The following is a 21,345-nucleotide window of genomic DNA, read 5'->3' on the forward strand; positions in this document are numbered from 1 at the left end:
GTAGGGTTTGTTTTTTTTTAAGCAGCATCCCTACCTTCTACGTGCTAGATGCCAATTGTACCCTCTCCCCTACCTGTGACAACCAAAAATGTCTCCAGACATGGCACATGTCCCCTGGGGTGGAGGTAGGGAGGTAAAATCGCTCCTAGTTGAGAACCACCGGTTTAAGACAAGAAGCACAGCTCTTCTCAATGAGAAATGGCTTAAATGGACCTTGCTCAGGGCCAGCCCAGGCCCAAGCAAAATTGTGGGGCTAATTCAGTGTCCCTGCTGCAGACCTGGAATTTGTCCTTCTGCAGCACTTCTAACCATAGCCGGTTTTCCCTGTCCAGGTCCTCTGGGCACTCTATGCTTCTGGCAGTCAGAGAGAAAAACAACGAATGAATGTGCCAGAGCTCCCATGTCCCCCTCCAGCACGTACGGCTCTTTGGGCCAGCCCCAGCCCCGTGGGTGCAGGAGTGGTGAGCAAAGGGGCCTCCCTGCAGGGAGAGTGGAGAGAGTAGGAAACACCACATCCACCTGGCTGGCAGCTGCAGCCCTGCGTGAGGGCACAAGGCTGGTACGATGCCCCCTGGGGTGGATTTCGGCCCCACTCGCCTCTGATGGCCTGACGCCTGTGGGCATTACATAACGCACAGCCCTGACTATCTGCCTAGTTGTACGAGGACCAGCTAGAAAACACGGTTTGCCGTTGTCACTCATCTTCTCTCTTCATGTCACTGAGGGACAGAAGCCCAGAGAGGTGAAGAGAGAGACTACAGTGGCACAGCTGTTAGGTCTGTATGAGTTTCCACTTGCTGCTATAACAAATGACCCCAAACATGCTGGCTTAAACCAAGACAAACCTATTATCTTATAATCCTAGAGGTTACAAGTCCACAGTGGGTCTCACTGAGTTGAAACCAAGGCATCAACAGGGCTGCACTCCCTAACGGGCTCTAGAGGACAATCTGTTTCCTTGCCTTTTCCAGCCTCTAGAGGATGCCGCATTGTTTGGCTCGTGGTCCCTTCCCCATCTTCAACGCCAGTAGTGCAGCATCTGCAAACCTCTCTGTGACTCCAACTCTTCTGCCTCTCAGCTCAGGATTATCTTAAGAACCTTCCTTGATCATATCTGCAAAGCTTTTGCCATGTAAGGTGACACACTCACAGATTTTGGGGAGTGGGACATGGACACCTCTGCCTACCACATGGGCAAAGCCAATACTTGACTCAGGTTTGCAACACCAAGTCCAGGGTGTCTTCTTGGCATTGCACAGAGGACAGTAACTCGTGCACAGGATGGCACAGAAGAGTTGGCATTTCAGATTTTCTGGGAGGGGTCTTCTGGACCCTCCTCCTTAAATCACTCCAATAATGATCAGAAATAAATATAAGATCTTACTTATCAGACAGAGGCTGAAACCTGTAGATATCTCCTAAGGCCTAACCCTACAATTCCACTCTTAACTGCCCCACTGTTTGCGATTCCAGGGGACCCATCCTACAAATTCCTGTGTGGGATGTGCTTCCCCCTATGTAGGAGTGATGACTTCTCTCCTGGGGAAGGTCAGGAGAGGGTTTGTCGGGGAGACAATGACAATAGCTAACACAGGCAGTGGACGTGCACCCCAGACCCTGTGCTCTCAGAGCTACATAAATTAACACACAGCCCCGCCCCCAACACGCTGATGAGGCCGGTACTACTGCAAACATCAGGTGAAATGGGGGCACCGAAATAAAATATAGAAAGTCACTTGCCTAAGTCACACAGCCAGCAAGGGGTGGAGCTGGGACTCAGAAGCCACCTCTTCTCCCTCCTCTCAGTATCAGAAAGGTGTCGAGGAAGGGTCTAATCCAGAGTTGGAAGTCACCTCTGGGCTCTGCAGGGGCCAGGTGGGCTGGGAAGGAAGGGAGAGGGGAGAGCTGCATCCCAGGCATTGGAGCACTCGCAGGTCACCAAGGGCCCTTTGTGACCAAGACCTCAGCAAGAAGCCATCTACTGGCACCTGGACCAGCCCGACCAGGATCTTGTCTGTTAGGAAGGCCATAAAAGTAAGGCAGGTGCACAGTTCTCCGGCTGCTTCCAGAGCTCTCCAGAAACAGTTGCCACTGGTTTCACAGTCACCTTGGCCAGGTGGGTCAATGACTATGGTCCATTTTAAGGAGGAATTCTGTGAGGAAGAGACATCGGGGATGCCAACTGGAGTCTGGAAAACAAAGTCCTCCCCCCTCCCCCTACCATCCTGCTGGGATCCCAAGTGAGCCCAACATAGGCTGGTGGAAACCACTTCTCAGACACCAAGTTTCCAGGAGAGAATCACATCGTATGCCATTGCGCACCTGGGCAGCTTGGCCTCCTGTGTCCTGAGTCCCACTCAACAACACATGCTACGGGGGGGGGGGGGGGGGGGTGGAGGAGTGTTCATGGCATGGGGGCTTTTTGTTGCGTGGATTCACAGAATGCAAAATCCCATTGTCTGTCTCACCGTGAACAAGAGAAAATAGTTTCAGATGCATCTACCTTCCCACCCCCTGCTTAAGTTCTGCCCAAAGATGGGCTGCTGGGCTGGGCTGCAGGGTTTGGGAGGGTTCCATGCAAGAGAGAGACAGGGAGAGGTGAGGAGACGGTTGGTTAGTGGACTGGTCCATCCTCATCTAAGCCCTTTGTCCCCACCTCTCCCCAAGTCCCGGTTCAGAAAGCTGCAGCCGAATCAGCTTCCCCAGCCGGCCTGGCGCTTTCCTCCCTAGCAATCTGCTTTCCACAAAAAAAGTGTTCTAAATAGAGCGGAACTGAGCAGGGGGCCGCAGCCCGGATGAAGCCCTCCCCTCCCTGGAGAGCCCCGCGTCCCACGGAGGCCGGTCCATTCCCCGTGCCCCTCACTCAAAGCACTGCTGCCCCGGGAGCACCCCCCCGCCCCGGGAGCACCCAGCCCTGACGCAGGCACAAAGCAGCACAAATGCATTTTGCTTCTCCAGCACTTTGCTGGGCTGGATCCTCCCCCTCCCTCCCAGGCATCCCTGATGCCTTCTCTGGCCTCCTCTCCCTGCATCTGCCCTTGGAGGCAACCAGGGGACCCTATTCCAGACGGGGACCCCAAGCCCTGCTGCAGTAAAAACTCACTATTAACCCTCTGAGTGAGGTTGGGGGATTCAACCAACCCTTCCTGAACTCCATTGTTCCCGAGACTGAGGTCTGAGAACAAGGACCACGATCTCTCTCACTGAATTAACTATTGAGTCCCAATTTTTATTAAGTTAGAGTTTCCTGCTGCCCTTGAGGACGCCTGAGCTCCAGACTGGGGGTGGACCCTTAGACATTCCCCCTCAACGCTGGAGAAGTCTACCCAAAGCTCATCCTACCAGGTGTGGGGCCAGCAGCACCTTCCCGGACCCAGGCATGGCACACACATGGCTTTGCGCATTTTACTCCTTACCACGCACATCAAGAATCACTCAGCTGCCAGCCAGGGTTTGTGGATGTGGCTCTCACACCCTCTGGAATAAGCATCACCCCCTTCAGCCCTCAGAGGACAGGGCTCCCAAAGGGGACAGGGACTGGCTTCTCTGGCCAACTCCTAACTCAGGTTCCAAGCCCAGGTCAGGTGACACAGTGACAGCTCTGGACCATCTGTAGAAGGCTGTAGCGGTGGCAACATGGAAGGGCAGAGGGGGCGGGGGCACTCATGGGGAAGCTGTGTCGGTGCAGCCGACCCCACCCTCCACCCCAAGCCACTTCCTGGGACCTCCACTAAGTGAAATCGCAAGTGAAACTGAACCGATTCCATGACCTGTCAATGAGTCAACTCCATCCTGCTCTTCCCGGCCGCTCTGAATTCAGGACCTCCAAGAATATCGATTTATCCAACCAAGCAGAGGCAAGGAATTTTGGAAGTGGAATTAACTTAAAACAGAAAGTGAGAATTAACAAGGCTTATCCCCATCAGGGTGGGGGGTACCTCCCTCCCCCCATCCCAACACAGCACAGAAAGAGAGAGTAGCGGGGAAGGAGGGGATCAATCAATGGATGGATTGATTGGAAGGACAGTTTACAATAAGCAAATAGGGGCCCTTGATGACCTAATGCATTTATAAACAAAAATAACACTTGTTCAAAGGTGGTATTTTTGGTTTCTTACTTTTCCCCCCAGTCACGTGTATTTATGAGCTAGGAAAAGGACAGTTCCCTTCCATTCCCCTCCACTCAAGTCTGGTTTAGAGAGAAAAAAAAAAATTAAATTGCTGAAACAAGGTATTTTTTTCCCCTCTGGATGAACTGTTTTACAATAAGCTACCTGCTGGGGTCAGGAAACGTGAGATCCAGTGGCTTTCTGCTCACACAAAAACTCACGAGGGGGAGTCACACCGAAGAGCCCTTACAGAGAGACCGTCCCCCCCAACCCCTTTGGACCTGCTCCAGCTTTTGTTGGAAACCATCTCTCTCCTCCGCTCCACCTCCTTCCCTCCCTCGTTCTCACTCAACCAGAGCCCCAGCTCTCCTGGAGGGGAGCAGCCTCCCCGCCCCCAACCTTGCCCCCTCCACACCCTCGGGAAAGACAGAAGGTGAAGGAGGGGAGGGAGAAGACACAGGGGCAGGGAGGAAGGAGCTGTTCCCTGTGCCCCGATAGGAAACATATTTTCTTTACTGTTAGGTGTATGATGCGCAAACGAGAGAGGAATGATCAAAATCAAAATAAATAGCGGGCGGAAACAGGCGGCCCCTCCCTGGGAAGGGTAATTGCACAGGATGAAAGTTTATCCAAACACATGAGAAAAATGGTTCATGTTGGAGGACAGGGCAAGGAACGTTCCTTACTGGAAAGGAAATTTGTTTATGACATTTTATTTGCTTCTTATTTTTTAATGCTCTTCTGGCCCCATGTCCTGTAAACACACCAGCTTTTCCATTCTCTCGTGGTGCCAGGAGAGCCGAGGGTAGGGCCGGTGCCAGAGTCCTGGCCGCCGAAGCCGCACAACTACAGGAGCCCACGCCCAGCCGGGGGGTCCGAGGGGGACCCACCGGTCTTAGTGTGCCGGGAAGGGTGTGCTTTGGACTCTGAGTGTGGAAACAGGGAGAAGGCCGTCTGGGCCGTGGGTTCCCCACGGGCTTGGAAATCAGCTCGCTCGCTCTGTGCCCCGGTAGAGGGGAGACAGACAGGGCTTCGCGTTCCCCATGCGTGAGTCTCCCGGAGGATCCTGCAGGGCCTCTCTCGCCAGGAGATGGAACCGACAGATTCTGGAGAGGACCCCGTCTCTGGGAGAAGCAGCTTGGCTGACGCTGCAGTCAGGTATGGTGCTGAGAACATCCAGGAGGACCCGTGGGCCCGTGTCTGCAGCTCAGCTCTGTCCCAACGCCGAACAGGAACACCCCAGCCAGGGTGCCAGTGACTCCACCTCACAGCGGGACAGCATGACGCCACGGCAGAGTTCGGTTCACAGGCGCAGCCTCCCCTTCCCCTCCGGGCGCAGAGATCGTCTGAGCCAGCTTGAGGCAGAAAGGCCCATCTGACTCCACGCTCAGAGCACAGAGAGAGCCCAGATGCCACACGGATTGGGTGCCACGCTCCTGGCACAGTCCTCAGTGCTGCGCCTGCGATAGCTCAGAGCTTGCGACAGTCGCAGGACGAAGTTTAAAGGAAAGGCTGTTGGTTTTATGCCTGAGGTTTCAGTCTGTACGGAGCCCATTCTACTTAGTGAAGTGTCCCAAGAGTGGAAAAACAGCGCCACAGGTACTCACCATCAAATGGTCTAACTGATCAACACTTGTGTGCACATATGCAAGTAACACCCATCGGGCGTCGGGCAGGGGGTGGGGAGGAGGGGATGGGCATATTCACACCCAATAGGGGTAGTGCGCACTGTCTGGGGAGGGCGTGCTTGTGGCTCCAACTCCGGCGGTGCAAATGCAATATATGTAAACTAAATGTTTGTATCCCTGTAACATTTTGAAATAAAATGAAATAAAGGAAAGGATATTGAGGCACAGAGGGTGAGTCACTCGCTTGAGGTGGTGATGCTGAAGGTCAGCAAAGAAGGCCTGGCCGAGGCAGTCTGGGCTGGGGCTTTGCCCTTCACCACTGCGTTCTCCTGCCAGGAGTCCTGAAGTTCCTAACCCTGGCAGTGGAGTAGCTCCAAACCTCCACACCAGGCCTATGACAATGTGGCACCCAGCAGGCCAGCACCCATGGGCCTCGGTGGCCCAAGCTGCACCAAAGTAGCCCCAGAGGGGGTTTGGCTCATGTGGCAAAAACTGCTGGAGCTCCCCAACATTCCCTGTTCTCTGTCCCTCCCTCCACAGAGCTGGGCACTTCCCAGCTCTCGGGCATCCAGGTGGAGCCGGTGATTAAACTTTTGAATTGATATTTCTCTTTCCCACCTTAAAAATGAAACTCGATCACAGATAACTGGCAAAAACAAGACACAGTATTTTCAAGAAGAGTTTCTGCAAGAAAAACAACCAATCAAGCAGCAAACAAAATATCTCTGCTGTTCAGAAAACACTTTATTGATTAATTGTGGGCAAACAAAAACCAGGCACATTTGGTGGTACACACAGTAACAGGCGGTTAACAGAAAAAGTCAACTCAACATCTTTCCTGTACATCTACCATGCAAAAGCCACCATACTGCAACTTTGTGAGCTCTGAACTTGAGATTGCCCATGACCTTGGTTTTGAATCCCAACTCTCACAGAAAAGACTTGGTCAAAGCAAGGGGTGCCTGTAACTCTGTTGTCTGATGATTAAATGAGGGAGTCCATGAAATGCCATCACAGTGCCTGCCACGTGATCCTGAGTGTTGTCAGGGATTTCAGGGATAGATTTCAGTGCATAAGGAGTGACCCAGTTCCTGCTCCTATGGGGGACAGAGAGAGAGAGTGTGTAAGAGTTGGCTGGGAAAGAAAGGGGTACCCCAAACAAGTCCATTACAAGTGCAGTCCATGAGATACTAAAGTGCTCTGTTCAAGGAAGGACGGGTCAGCATTTCTTGAGTACCTATAAGATGCCAGATGCATTAAAAGAATGTGTGAGGGAGAGGTCACGACTGGTTGAGATGGCAGGGGAAATCCAGGAAGGCTTTTGAGAGGCGGGAGCATTTGAGTTGAGCCTTGAAAGACTGGCAGGGTTTAGAACCCTGCAGCCTAGGTGTCCAACACCTGTTCTTCAAAAAATAGAGTCTTCCATGAAGAATTACCAAAGAATTAAAAATCATGCTGAATTTAAAAAATCATTATTGGAATATATGAGGAACTTTCCTATGTAAGCAGTTCCAGAACATTCCCAACTCTTGGCTACATGAGTAGTGAGTGGGCAGGGAACCATAATGTCCCAGGTAGACTAGCAAGATGGACCCTCCACAGTCGCCAGGGGCAGACCTGGAAAAGGACATTTAGGGCCTGACACTGCGCAGCACGCCCTGCTGCACTGGGCCCCACAGCGAGTGGTAGCACCGCCCATGAGACCTGAGCCCCCAAGAACCGCAGTGCTTTGAAATAGGCCGGCCTGCACGGCGGATGTTTAAGATGGTGGGTAAAAAATGTTCCATCTAGTTTCGTTTCACTGCAGCTCCTACTTGGAAACTAAATAGACTGGGTGTCTGTCCAGCCCCTCATGCCCCAATATTTCGCTCTGTGGACAGTGACAAGCCCTGGTCAGGCCCTAATGAGCACCCACAGCCCCACCTCGAACTGTTCTCTTTCAGGCTGAAATAACCTGCCATGGTTAGGTGAGAACAGTGACACAGGATGGAAAGGTCACAGCTTAGGGACAGGTGTACTCTGTCCCTTCCCAATGCTTGTCCTTATGTTCACTTTAAGTTTAATGAGGGACAAAGCCTTTGTCTTATAGCCTGGAACCTAACGTTAAGAGTTCAGGACAGAGGATGGAAGGGACTCACGAGGACCACCTGCTAGGACACCCCTCCCCACCAACCAGAGATGCCACGTCACGGGCACCAGCAGTTCCCAGGCCAGCCGGAGCCCTGGGCAGAGAGAGTTTTATGAGCAGGACAACATGTTTTCCACCCTTGCTCTCTTCTCTCCTCCAAAACCCAGACCTGAGTTACCAGAGAGGGTGGGAGGTTGGGGGAAGGGGCAGGCGAAGGAGGAAGAAAAGAAGGAGACGGAAAGCAATTTAAAGAAAACAAAAACCTTCAACAGAACTTGATAACCCGCAGGCCGCGTGATCGGCGCCGGATGGCACACAAAGCCAAAAGGCAGGCCCCAGGACGGGTCAACTTAAGACTTAATATTTGCCTTTCACTAAGCAAACTAATAAATCCCCTACGGTTTTAGCCACGCAGAGCTCCCAGTTTTTATTTATTGGTCAAAACGGCAAGCAGGGTTTTGTTTTTCCCCTCCTAGTCACCCTGGGGGTAAACAGTGGTCCCTCTTCCATCCCTCCTGTCATCAGCCTGTGCGTCTATTTGCCTTCTCCCTCGACAAACTCATGCTCAGTGCAACTGACAACGAGTGCAAACAGCTTTGAAGTATTCTCTGGTAATGGACTTCCCGGGACAGCCCCGTCTGTGACTTGTGCAGCCCAAGGCAAAAGCAGAAAGAAGGGAGCGGAAGACACAGCTCGACCAGGGAAGGCTGAGAACTTGACACAGGTTAGGAGCCTTAGAGAACTGTCAAGACCAACCACTGTCCCCTCCCTGTCCCATTTTATACACAGGAAAACTGAGACCCAGAGAAAAGCTTGAGTGACTTACACATGGTCTGAAGGAGTCGAAGCAAAGGCATGACCTGCGTTCAGGTTTCCAGACCCTTCCCAGTTCAGGGCTCAGTTCAGGCCTGGCCTCCACGTTGGGGTGGGGGACCTGTGGCCTCAAAGCCAACATGTGGCCCTCCAGATCCCCAAGTGCGGCCCCTCGACTGAATCCAAACTTCACAGAACAAATCCCTTTATCAGAAGGATTTCTTCTGTAAAATTTGGATTCAGTCAAAAGGCCGAGCTCAAGCATCCAGAAGGCCATGTGTGTCCCTGAGGCCGCAGGTTTCCTACCCCTCTGAGGTATTCAAGGTCAGTGGCTACTTTCTAGGTCACCCTTTCATCCTTTAAACTGCAGCCCTCTGGACCGAGGGATTCACTTCCCCACCAGAACCTCCTCTTTCCATCAACACAACTCTTAACATTTTCCCACACAGGTTTCTAGGGCCGTCTGAAGAGGATAAAAGTTTTCCTGTGGGGCAGGTTTCAATGCCATGGAAAAATCTCGCAGAGAAATTTGGACAAAAATGAGGGGTGGGGGGGGCCTGTCGGGGAGCTAATTTGAAATTAAGTTACGCTCATAAAGAATTGAGGCAAGATGAGTGTGTTCAGCACGTGGACAGAATCCCTTTGAGTCGTACCTTGGGCAGTGACTGCTATACTATTCCAATGTGGAACAGCAAGTCTTTGAGACATGAACTCCTAGAAAGCCGATGGCTTAGGCGTCAAATCTGCAAGCACCGTGGATGTCAGAGCTCGGAGAGGCCCCAGGGATCAAGTGGCCCGACCCCCTCATTTTACGTGGACAGAACTAGGAGGATGAGGGACTTTCGGAGACAAAAACTCAGGTTTTCCTGTCTCCCCACCCTGTGCTTTTTACCCGCATAAAACACACCGTGGGATCCGGGAACAGGAGACTGAGATATATGGGAAGAGGGCAAAATGCCTTTAGCTCAAAGACTCATTAAGAAATTGACAATCGTGGCCACGTGGCAGCCCACGAGCTCCTCTTTTTAATTTTAAATTCTACCATTTCCCCATCGGGTTGAATATCACCCAGCCTCTCTCCCCGTCCTCTCCCACTCTGCCAAAAAGCCTGCCTCCCCCGGGCCAGACAATCCCTCGCCAGATGTCTGAAAGGGGATCCCTGCATTCGTCGCAGATAGGTCTAGGGAAGGGAGATGCTTTGGACCACTTCAGCCTCTGGGATTCTGAGATTCCACGTGGATGAGGAGGTAAGAAAAGGGGAGGGGGCGATTGTCACCTTTGACACCGCAGCAGGGACACTTTTTCTGGAACCAAAGAAGGGATGTGGGATGTAAACGAAGGGACCGTCTGAAATGTGTTCATCTTTTAATAAAGAAAAATGGCATTTGAGGTGCTGGGCTTGCACTTGTCCCTTGAGTGGCAGTGAAGGGGGTGAGCGGTGGCACGGGGTGAACATGGAGGGGCACGAGGGATCCCTGCGTGTCATCTCCACCCAGGCAGGTAATTGCCCCCCTGTGGCCTTGCCACGCAAGATGAGCGCGATTAGCTGAAGTCCCCATTCCAGTGCCGCAGGACGCTCACACATGTCTTTCAGCACAAAAGACAGAGGCCAGATCCCCCGACAAACAGCAACAACTGCAGGATGCTATGCGATCCCCAAAACCTGGCTTTCCCTAACTGCAGAAGAACCTGTAATTTGCCTCTAGATTGTTCTTACGTATCATGAACACCAAAAACTTGGGCTCGCCCACTCCCCACCCGCAACTACCACCTCCAAGTTCCGCTCCCTTATCCCAGATAAAGTCAGTGTCTGGAAAGGTAGGAATGAGCCAGGGGGTCCCACTCCGCACCGCGTTGAACTCAAAGGTTATCTAGGAGCCGTTAGACGGAAAGTACATACTCAGCCCCAATTTCGAGGCCCTTGATAGTTGAAAGGATTCTCGAGTTCAAAGGAACTTCAGGAAGTCCTCTCGCCAACTCTTTTGCTCTCCAGACAGCACCATCCCCAAGATTTTAGCTCTTTGCCTCTGCCTGGCAAAGATGCAGATTTGGGGGCTTGGCTCATGATTCTGCAGAGCGTGTGCACATGCACACACACGTGGCTGTGTTTTTTGTTTCTTAATGAAGTGTTTTGTTTCTAATGAGAAAGCTTAGTTTCTCCTTCATAAGGGGGGTTGTATTGGAGAGGAATCCTGAATCCGTGGCGGCCCACCATGCCCACTATCCACAGCACCCTCAGAAGGACATGGTCCCAGCTGGTTCTTCATAGCCAGGTTTTTACCCAGTATCACACAACCCTGCCAGTTGGAAACAACTTCATTGGCCAGGACTGGTGCCTGACCCAGTGGCTTCATTAATGGCTGCCTGGTGGCCAGTGACATGTGACTGAATGGGAACTGGCCAAACCAATCCAGAGCATCAGTCAGCTACAGCAGGTAACCTAGAAACAGAGGCAGGGTCACTGAGTCACCCAGTAGGGTGGCCAGTTGTTCTGGTTTGCCCAGGACTGTTCTGGCTTTAGCACTGAAAGTCCTTCATCCTGAGAACCCCCTTAGTCCTGGGCAAGTGGGGACAATCGATCACCCTCGGCTCATCACAACAGCAAATTCTAGGGTCAGGGCAGTGGCTCTTGCTCTCCCTGGAAACCACCTATTGCCACTGGGTATGCTGGATGCCTCTGGGCTTCTAGAAAGGCCTAGATGGGCAGCCACCGGGACCGTTTCTGTCTACCCTACTTCCACTGCAACTGTGGAATAAACCAGCATTTGTGAAGGTAACACAAGTGGATCTCTGTTCCTTGACTCCTGAAGGAATCCAAGCAACACAATGGCTTTAACTGTGTGTCAAGGAAGACAGGAAGGTGAAAGTCTATAAATGAGCTTTAAATTTCAGTAGCACTAAACATCTTCAAGAGGTTCTCCTCAATCACTCTGTGGTGGAACTGAGATGTCCAAAAAGGCCCCATCACTCCACTTACAAGACACTGAAGTCACCAAGTGGCCGTACAAGCACATCGTCTTCAACACAGGGAAGCTTTAATTCTTTTTACAAAAGCAAGCTGTCCGTTTGCTTTGGAAATAAGAAAGTATAAGCATCTTTGGCTCTGTGTTTGGCCAAGGTTGACCCATGACAGACACTTAGGAAGTGTTTTTAACCATATATGTGGTGGCCACAGGGTAAAAGGGACAGAAGAGTCTCAGGCTGCTGTCAGGTATGTGTGTATCACCAGCACACTAGGGGAAGGGTGTCCTCGATAAACACCACCAGCCCTGGCAGCTGGCTCGCCTGCTACGAAGCACCATGATCTGGCTTGGACCCCAACTGCCACCTGAGAGAAGGGGGTCTTCACAGCTGGCTGTGCATGTGTGTCATGGAACACAGCTGGAATGAACAACAGCATTCATTTTGTGCCCTTCCAGACGTACACCTGTGTGTGATCCAAAAAAAGCAGGTTGAACTCGGAGAACCCCAGCCTTCACCCGCAGCTACCCTGCAGAAGCCACTCCGATGGCCCCACAGTCCGAGAGCCTGAGGGTCTTCTGCACTGGTCCGTGCATCGCTCTGGACCCTGGGGGCCAGATGCCAACTAAATGCGAAGAGATACCATCCCGAGGCTGCTTGTGCTACGCAGACACGGGCTTCTTCAGAAGGAGCAGGAACAAAAATTAAGATCCCATTTGACCTAAGTGTGGTTAACTATTCACTCTGCATCCGGCTGGAGGATAATGGAGCAAACAAGAACTGCTGGGTCCAAAGGTGCAGCAGACGTGGGAGCTGGAGGGCAAGAAGGGGTGTGGCAGGAAGCCCTTTGGGTGCCGGGACGGGGTTGGGGGAAGGTCTCGTGAGCAGACAGCAGCGGAGGAAGGAAGGAAGGACAAGCTCTGGGATGGTGAGTTTTCTCCAGCTCCAGGTCACCTTCAGTGACGCCTCTCCCTGAGGGTCTTTGCTTTCTACCCAGATCTAGAAGTTTCTTGATGCTCCAAAATAAGAATTCTTGATCGAATCTAGAGCTGTTGCCTCTCCAGAGGTGGTCCGGCCTGAGCCAGGTCCTTTGAGGGTGTCCTGGTGGCACGTGTGGTTCCACTAAGCTTCCAGGGGGCAATGTGGACGAGGACGGAGGAGCAGCCCTTGGTCGGCCCTTCCCAGCCTGTGGACCGAAAAAATAGCACAAGAGTGAGCATAGATTCTGCGGCCTCTGCTCTTTCAGCAGATGTCTTCAGGAGCTAGCAAGCATCACGTTCTTACTGTCTCTCATCCATAATGTTCTTGCCACTGCACAGAAGATATACTGCATAAAGCAGTATTTTAGTTAAGGGGGAAAAAAGAGCCTATTTATATCCCTCAAAGAACTCCCCATACACTGAATCGTCACCGGGAACCCTCCTACACGAATCCCACCACTATACCCAGAGCTGGGTTTTTCAAACACCACTGAATACAGCCAGCCCGGAGGAAACGGAACATTCTGTTTTCAGCGGGTCACTGTTATTTCTGCCAGACAGGGGCAGGGAGCATGGAGGTGTCAGATCACCCACTTTACAGACAGGAACGCTGAGGCACAGGGGGTGCCAGTGTTCTTGCGGTGGGACGGCAGGGCTTAGGTTCCTAATCCTCATGTTCACTTCAGCTGTAACTTCTCTTTGCTTTTGAAAGTCCCTTAACAGCTAACTAGGAATTTATTCAGGGTGGACAGTGGGCCCTCAGAGGAAGCCAGAAGACACCGCTAAACACATTTCCCTTTCCCTAATGCCGACAGCAAATAAATTAAGACGGACTTGGATGCGTGCTTTCCTTGCTTCCCACCCATCCCGCATAACCCCCCATTGCTGAGTGACAGATACATTTCTTACCCGCCAATGTCCCCAAGGGACTTCCCTCATTTTAAAGTTGATTAGGCTCAGCAATGCAAGTTAGGGGCCTTTCACAGACCCGGACGACCTGGGCCGTGTGAAGGGGCTGCTCTCTGGTCTCTGACTCTCACAATCGGTATCAACTCACAGGCGTAACGCGGACAAGTGCAGACCCACGCGTCCGCAAGCACCACACGGGGTTAGATGCCGTGGATGCGGAAATCAACCAGACAGGCAAGCCCAGCCCCCCGGACCATAGCAGACAGGCAACACGGATGCAGGGTTCCCTTGGGCCAGCGTGATGCCAGAGGGCAGCAAGATCTTGAGGGAAAGACACAGCCGACTCTGGGGGCATTCTGGAAACCAACAGGCCCCCTTCTGTCCCTGCACGGAACTGTGAGGGTCGCAGCTCTGCCTGGTGCCAAGGAGCTCTCCTTCCTGCGGGCTTTGCCTGAGCCCCCGGCAGGGATGTGTGCAGTGGCCGTGAAATCCAAAGAGAAGGGTGCTAATTGCCAGAGACCAGACGCTGTCACAGTGCGGGCCCACAAGATGGTTCGGGACATTGAGAGTCAGCATTTTAGAATTACCTACAAAAATTTAAAAATGAAAAACCAAAAAGGCAGCCAACGTGCAGACACAGAAGCACTCTGGTGCTCTGGGCAGCTCTCTGATTGGCGGCCAAGAAGGAAACCAGGAGTTTTCACCCCAGGTGTGGCCCAGGCCCTCTGGACACTCCCTTTTGTTTAGACCTGAAAACACCCCAAACAAACCCAAAGTTCTGCTAGACTTTCTCTGGTTTCCTTTCCCCTCCTGGGCAGTGGCCCTCGGAGAGAGCCCCTGAGAAGGCTTTTCCCCTGGGTGATGCACACAGCTAGCAAATTAATTGCCAGCAGCCGGGTGAATCACACTGGGACTTCCTTCTTGTTGCCAGGCAACTGCATGCACTTGGCAGTGGGACGTTAAACACAGAGGGGAATGTTGTGAGGCATTTGCAAAATAAAATAAAAAGCAAAACATACAACACCCCAGACTCTCATCCCAGCATGGCAGACCCAGCCAGCGGGGACGTGGGGTGATGAGGGAACGCACGTAGGGGAGGAACATAAGGCTAGGCCACAAACAGATCCTAACTCTCCCTCCCTGCCCCCCGCCGGCTCTTCTAGGTCTAGCATTTGTGTTTGGCTAAAGACACGCCTCCCTCAGCCTATAGAAAGGCAGCAGGAGGCACAGGGATTAGAAGGCGCCTAGAGACCTGAAAGATTACCTAGTGTCACAGCGAAGGTTTATGCAGCTTGCTGTGGAACTAACCTATCTGCTGTTCATGCATCGTACATTACTCCACAGGTAAGTCACCTGGCCAAGGTGACACAGCCACATCTAGGGCAGGATCCTTCCCCGCCTCCCCCTGCCAATCCTTTCCACTTGAATGTTTTCATACCTGTTGCTATGGCCACTGGGTGCCGATTAGACAAGCCCTCCAACACACTGCCTTGCCCGCCGACCTGTCTCTGGCCTCTGTTAAATCTCCCAGACAGAAGTGAAATACATGCATTTTCTGGGTTTGGAGTAGCACATGGAATAAAAGCGGGGATGAGCCGTGGAAGAACAGTAGCAAGAGGACTCCTGTGGTGGGCTGAATAACAGCCCCCAAAGACAGCCACAGCCTGATCCTTGCAACCTGTGGATGTTACCTTACATGGCAGAAGGGCCCATGCAGATGTGATTAGGTCAAGGATCTGGAGATGTGGACATTATCCTGGATGAGCTGGGTGGGCCCTACATGCATCACAAGTGTTTTTATAAGAAAGAGGCAAAGATATGTGACCGCAGAGGTGGTAGGAGGTATCACAGTGGAAGCCAGAGGGTGGAAGGACTCAAGGAAGGCGTCAAAGAGAATGGATTCTCCCCTAGAGCTTCCAGAAGGAACCAGCCCTATAGATGACTTGACTTTAGCCCAGTTGAAACCAGTCTCCAGAGCTATAAAAGAATATATTTGTATTGTTTTAAGCCACTAAGTTTGTGGTCATTCATCACAGCAGCAATAAGAAAGTGATCATGTCAAAACCGTGTCTGTGTTTCCCCCATTGATTTTCGAAGTGAGTATCATAGCAGGGGTGCAGGTGACTGTGGAATGGGGCTGGTCAAACGCAGTGGGGTCCAGAATATGGCATAGGGAGGCCTCACCAACACCCTGCAGGCTCAGTGGGAAAAGTGCAAGTCTCTGAGAGCAACTGAGGCAAGAAGTAGCCCAGGCTTTGAAGTGGGCTGTTAAATGACACCATTTGCTGACTGACTGTAACTTGGGCAGGTGGCTTAGTCTCTGAAAGCCTCAGTTTCGTCATTGCAAGATAGAGATAATTTTATTATCCACCTTGCAAAGCTCTTGGGATTAAATGAGATAATACATGAAAAGTAGCTAGTGCATGGCAGATACCAAATAAATGATAACCCTTAGGAAAGATTAGGCATGCATATATGGGAATAAGCTGTTAGCAGCCCACGCCAATATCTATTTCACACTTTCCACTTAGTAATGGAATTCTAATTTGGAGCTGGCACATTGCAATCCAGAGTAAAATAACGACTACATTTCCCAGACCCCTTTGCAGTTGGATATGGCCATGTGACTAAGATCTGGCCAATGAGATGTAAGCACAGTGGGACTTCTAGAAAGGCTGTTCGAAAGGTGCCGGAAGGAGCCCAATTTTTACCTGTCTGCCTTTACTACCTTCTGCTTTCAATGAGGACATGATGGCTGGTGCTCCAGCAGCCATCTTGGACTTCGAGAGACACTGAAAATGGGAGTCTCACAGTCAGTAAGACAGTCTAACAAGGAGATGGGAGCTTGGATCCCTGATAACTACAGAGCTGCCACACGGGCCTTGAATGGCCTTCCTCTGGATTTCTGTTATGTGAGGGAGAAATGATTTTCTGTCTTAGTGAAGTCACTGTTATCTTGGAGTTTTCTAGTAATCATAATGGATACAATATATCACAGATCTAGGCAAGTAGGATTCGGAGTCATTCCAGGACAATGGTTCTCAAAGTGCACTGGACCAACAGCTTTAGCAACACCTGGGAACTTGTTAGGAACGCAAATTCTTAGGCTCCATCCCAGACTTACTGAATCCAAACCTCTGAGAGCAGAGCCCAGTGATTCTGATGCACACTCAAGTGTGAGAGATTTCTCAACTGGGCACATTTGGGGCCAGATAATTCTTGGCTATGGGCGGCTGTCCTGTGCATTGTAGGATGTTCACTATCATCCTTGGCCTCTACCCATTAGAGGCCAAAGCACCACCACCACTGTCCAAGTTGTGACCATCAAAAATGTCTCAGAAATTATCACCTGTCTAGGGTGGGAGGAGGCGCAGCAAAATTGCCTGCAGTTGAGAAACACTGCCCCAAAGGAGTGGTTCTTTCTTAACCTTGGCTGCACATGAGAATCGCCTGGGAAGCTTTTCAAAATTCCAATGCCTCAGCCTTGCCCCAGCCTAGTTAAATCTGGATCTATGAGGGCGGGAGGAGGCAGAGGTGAAAGCTCCCAGGTGAGTCCTGCGTGCAGCCAGAGTTAAGAACCGGTTGCTACAGGGGATGAGCGGACCCAAAAGAGAAACTATTTAGTTTCAGCTGGATGCAGGTGCTGAATCCTGGTTATGGGAAGGGCATGAGAGGTCCCTAAGCAGAAACTGCAATAAGAGTGACTGGGGTAAACTTGGAACCAACGTCGTACCTGCCAGATGGGTGACTGGATGGGGTGGAATTCCTGGCAGCTGTGTCACCACATTTCCCATAAGAACGGGGTGGACACCGTTCAGTCTCTCACATGAATAACCACACAAAGCCTCAGTTTCCTCCCCTAATAAACACAGCACACAATAAGCCAGCTCCCACAAGGTGCAATAAACATTAGCTCACCCATCAAAAAGAACCGTCTCGGCCGGGCGTGGTGGCTCATGCCTATAATCCCAGCACTTTGGGAGGCTGAGGCAGGGAGGATCACTTGGGGCCAGGAGTTCAACAGGAGCCTGGCCAACATAGTGAGACCCTGTCCCTACAAAAAATAAAAAAAAATAACAAACAAAAAAATTAGCTGTGCATGGTGATGTGCACCTGTAGTCCCGACTGCTCAGGAGGCTGAAGTGGGAGGATCACTTGAGCCCAGGAGACTGAAGCTGCAGTGAACTATGATCTGCTCACTGCACTCCAGCCTGGCTGACAGAGCAAGACCCTGCCTCTTAAAAAAGAAAGAAAGGAAGAAAAGGAAGAAGAAGGAGAAAGAGAAGCACAGAAGAAGAAGAAGATCCATCTCAATAAAGGCAGCAATATGGCAATGGGACCTGTTTGGACATGAGTATAAATTCTCTTTCCAATTGGTAAACCCTGTGGGTACTGAAACCAGGCTCCTCCTCCAAGGATATTCTCTGAACAAGTAGAGATGTAATGTATATTTAATGTAGCTCTCAAAATCGGCTTGGCAATGGGTCCATAACTGAGGTGGAATGGAGAGGAAGGAAGACTTAAATGAGAAACCAGCAACAAAGAATGAGGGACGGATGAGCACATTGATGCTCTGATTCCTTCAAAAGAAAGATGAAGTCCTGCATAAGTTCTTTCTCTGCAGGGATGGACTTTTTCCTTCACTTATTCATTCCCAGCCTGCCCTTTCTAAATGCCGAGCCATACTTTTCCTTGTTTCCCTTGGCCCAGATCATTAAGTCCAGGATGCCACTGGGGGAGGGAGGGGAGGGGAGGCAGAGAAAAGGAGGAGAGGAGGAGGAGGAGAAGGAGGAAGAGAAGGAATATAGCAGGCGTTGATGGTCTTAGATGTACCACGTCATTGCAGGACCAGGATGAAATGGCTTCTCGGTGCCCCACCTATTTCAGCCCCACCTGGCTAGCCCAGATGGGAAGATAAGGGAACAGGTGTGAGTCTATAAAGCATACAGAAAAGCCAACTCCCAGTGTCTCTCCCAGAGTCCTGAGGGATAGATCTGCCACATGCCTGTCCTCTCCCAAGGGGTTCCCAAGGGACTCCGCCTTCCATTCTCTCAGTCCATTTAATGCAGCTGATTGGGACAAGGAAGAAATCCAGTTGCCCCATACCAGCAGTGCCAGGGACACAAGGAACCTAGTTCCTGTTTTAGGTCCTTTTTCTGTTCCTAGGGACTTTGAACAGGTTGCTGTTTGCAACAAGTGAGTCCAAGGAATGCAGGACCTTGTTGCTGGCATTGGCCGTTTCTAATGCTCCCACCTTGCTTTCCTCATCCTCACCAGCCCCCCTGCTCACAAAGTCAAAATACATCTCCCACTGGACTCAGATCCCTGGGTTCCCTCCAGCCTGTAAACCTCATGTGCAAAATGTCCTGACTCTTGCAAATGTGTTAAAAAATAAACCTTAAAAAGCTTCCAGATGTTCTGTTTGTATTTGTGGTGCTTCTTGGCTCTGGTCTCCAGAGGCCGATACGTGATGTGCAGCATTTTGGCCACCCAGATAAAAATATGAGGCAGCTCAGAGGCCCAGCCTGTGGGGTGGGGGTCCATGAGGAAGATGACATTCCCCCAGACCACACCTCAACCTGTTCATCCATTAACTCTTCCATCACGAAAGGCAACCTCACCCTTCCCTTTCTTCTTCCACTACCCCTAACATCCTGATCCTTCCACTGTGATGGGTGAGTTTATTTCCACGTTGTGCAAAAACCTTCAAAAGACTGCAAAGGAACAAGTCTGAGATTCCCCAGTAATAAGCTTTTGTCTTCTCTGAGCACCCACCTCTCCTCACCATTACATTTTTCACACCAACTGCCTTTTGGACGTAGAGTAATGGACAAAATGACACAGGAGTGACCCTTATACTTAAGATGTTAAATTACCCTTTGCAAGGACACCTTAGGAGCTGGACCAGCCAGAACAAGGGAATGAAGTTCACGAATGGTCAAGGCCCCTCTGGGGCTGGTGGCCTCTGCTCTACAGAAGGGTAATTGCCAACGGCCGGCTTGTGCACACACAGCCACACACGCACCTTTCCCAACACGCTCACACCTGAGGGCCCGCGACTCTTTGCACAAGGTGACGCCTGCTCCCTTTGATGCTTGCCGGATGTGTTCCCATTGGGCGAAAACCAGACCTCAATGAAGCCCGGCATTATCAAGAGGCCGCCGTTTGCGATTGCACCGGCCTGTTATCTCCGAAGCCCTGGGCGGGGCTGCTTTGCGGTTCTCCATTGAAAAGCTCTAACTTACAGGCAGATCAAAGACCCTCCCGAACCCTCAGTCCTGGATCCCTTGTTTATTCCCGGTGGATTGTTCCTAAAGATGGACTTTAAAGATAATAGGTACCCGGGTCCCAGATCCCTTCTGTCCTCTCCTTATCATGCAATATGTCCCTCAGGGCCACCCAACAGCCGGTCACAAGGCCTTTCCTTCCCTTTCTTCAGATGCTCCATTTCACAACAGCAAGTGGGGAATGGGGCCAAAGGCCCAGCCCTGCTGCAACAGGGGACGGAGGGGACAGAGAAACAGCTACTTTGAGACCATGCAGGAGTTCCTCTCCCCTTTGTGAATCAGAGGGAGGCATGTATTACACTCTCTCCCAGGAGGAATACACTGCCACGGCCCCCTCGTCTGGGCCCTGAAACACCTTGCTGGACTCTCCTGTCTACCCAGATGTCTGACAGCCAGTGGTCAGTCTGCAGTGAGGACACATGGGACCCTGGTTGTTTGGATCTGGGTCACCAAGAAGGATTGCCCATGGGCAAGGGAGAGGGAGCACTGTCCTCAGACTGCAGGTGGTGGCAGGCTTCTCGCCTCCTGAATGACAGCCCCATGGTGTAGGACTGTCACCGGTCAGGGGCCGGACTGCAGCAGCAAACATGATTTTCTTCTTGCATTGAGGGCACCAAGCTCACTGCCTGGCATGAAGGGCACGTGCGTGAATGGATGAACAAGCGGATCAGCAGCCACACAAGCTACCATTTTGCAAGCACGGGAGAGACCTAGAGCATGGACTTCATTCCAACCAGTGGGAAAACGCGGAGGCAGCACTTCTCCCGCACACTCCACAGCTCAAGGATCTGTGCCGGATCAGGGTTCAGGTCCTGGATCAGCCTCTTCTTAGTGGGAGGATCCTGGGCAAGTCACCTCAATTCTCTTTGACCCACGTGTAAAACAGGGATAACAGCAGTACCTTCTCCAGCACAGGGTTGCTGTGAGCACTGAGTTAAGCACTAAAGCCTCAGTAAGGAAGATTTGTCCTTTATTACTCCATTTCCCGATAGCACTATCTCTATTAAAAAAAAATACAAACAACACATTTCCAAAGAAGGAAGGACATTAAGTCATTTCCATGGGACTTCCCTGCTATACACCATACCTAAGAGGTGTACAAAAAAGTCCAGATTCATCTTCCATTACTCCTTTTCTTTTTCCTTTTTTAATGAATAAAGTTGTTCTTGGCATTTGGATGCACCCTTACCTCCCCTCCTTCCACATTCCTGCAACCACCCCCAAAAGTTCTGAGAACTTGTGCCCACGTGCAGGGAGGGGGTGAGGAAGCCAGGAGTTGTGAGCTGAAGAAGTCCCCGCCGTGAACGATTCAGCTCAGCCACTGATAAGAGCTTTATTTCCAAACAGCTAAGGCCAATCAGAACTTTATCTTCGCTACTACTCAGCACCGCACTGTGCGCATCTCCAGCTCTCCTGTCTTTCCCTGGCGTCCTTCATCCTTCTAATTTCTGTGCTTTCTTCCCCCAACCCTGGGTTTGTCAGTCTCTGTCTCGCTCTCGTGAGCGACACTACAGCCAGGATAGGCCAGCT

At 51.4% G+C, this 21,345-nt stretch overlaps 1 long non-coding RNA gene across 1 annotated transcript in view; it reads right to left on the reverse strand.

Annotated features, from left to right (window-relative positions):
- Positions 1 to 11,414: 11,414 nt before the first annotated feature.
- LOC123620152 overlaps positions 11,415 to 21,345 on the reverse strand; it is a 50,543-nt gene continuing 40,612 nt past the window's right edge. Inside the window, exon 3 of the long non-coding RNA XR_006728777.1 lies at positions 11,415 to 12,825. This is a non-coding gene — a long non-coding RNA (uncharacterized LOC123620152). The remainder of the gene's footprint in view (positions 12,826 to 21,345) is intronic.

Source organism: Lemur catta, chromosome 15 (assembly GCF_020740605.2).
Source record: "Lemur catta isolate mLemCat1 chromosome 15, mLemCat1.pri, whole genome shotgun sequence".
In the NCBI taxonomy this organism is placed as follows: domain Eukaryota; kingdom Metazoa; phylum Chordata; class Mammalia; order Primates; family Lemuridae; genus Lemur; species Lemur catta.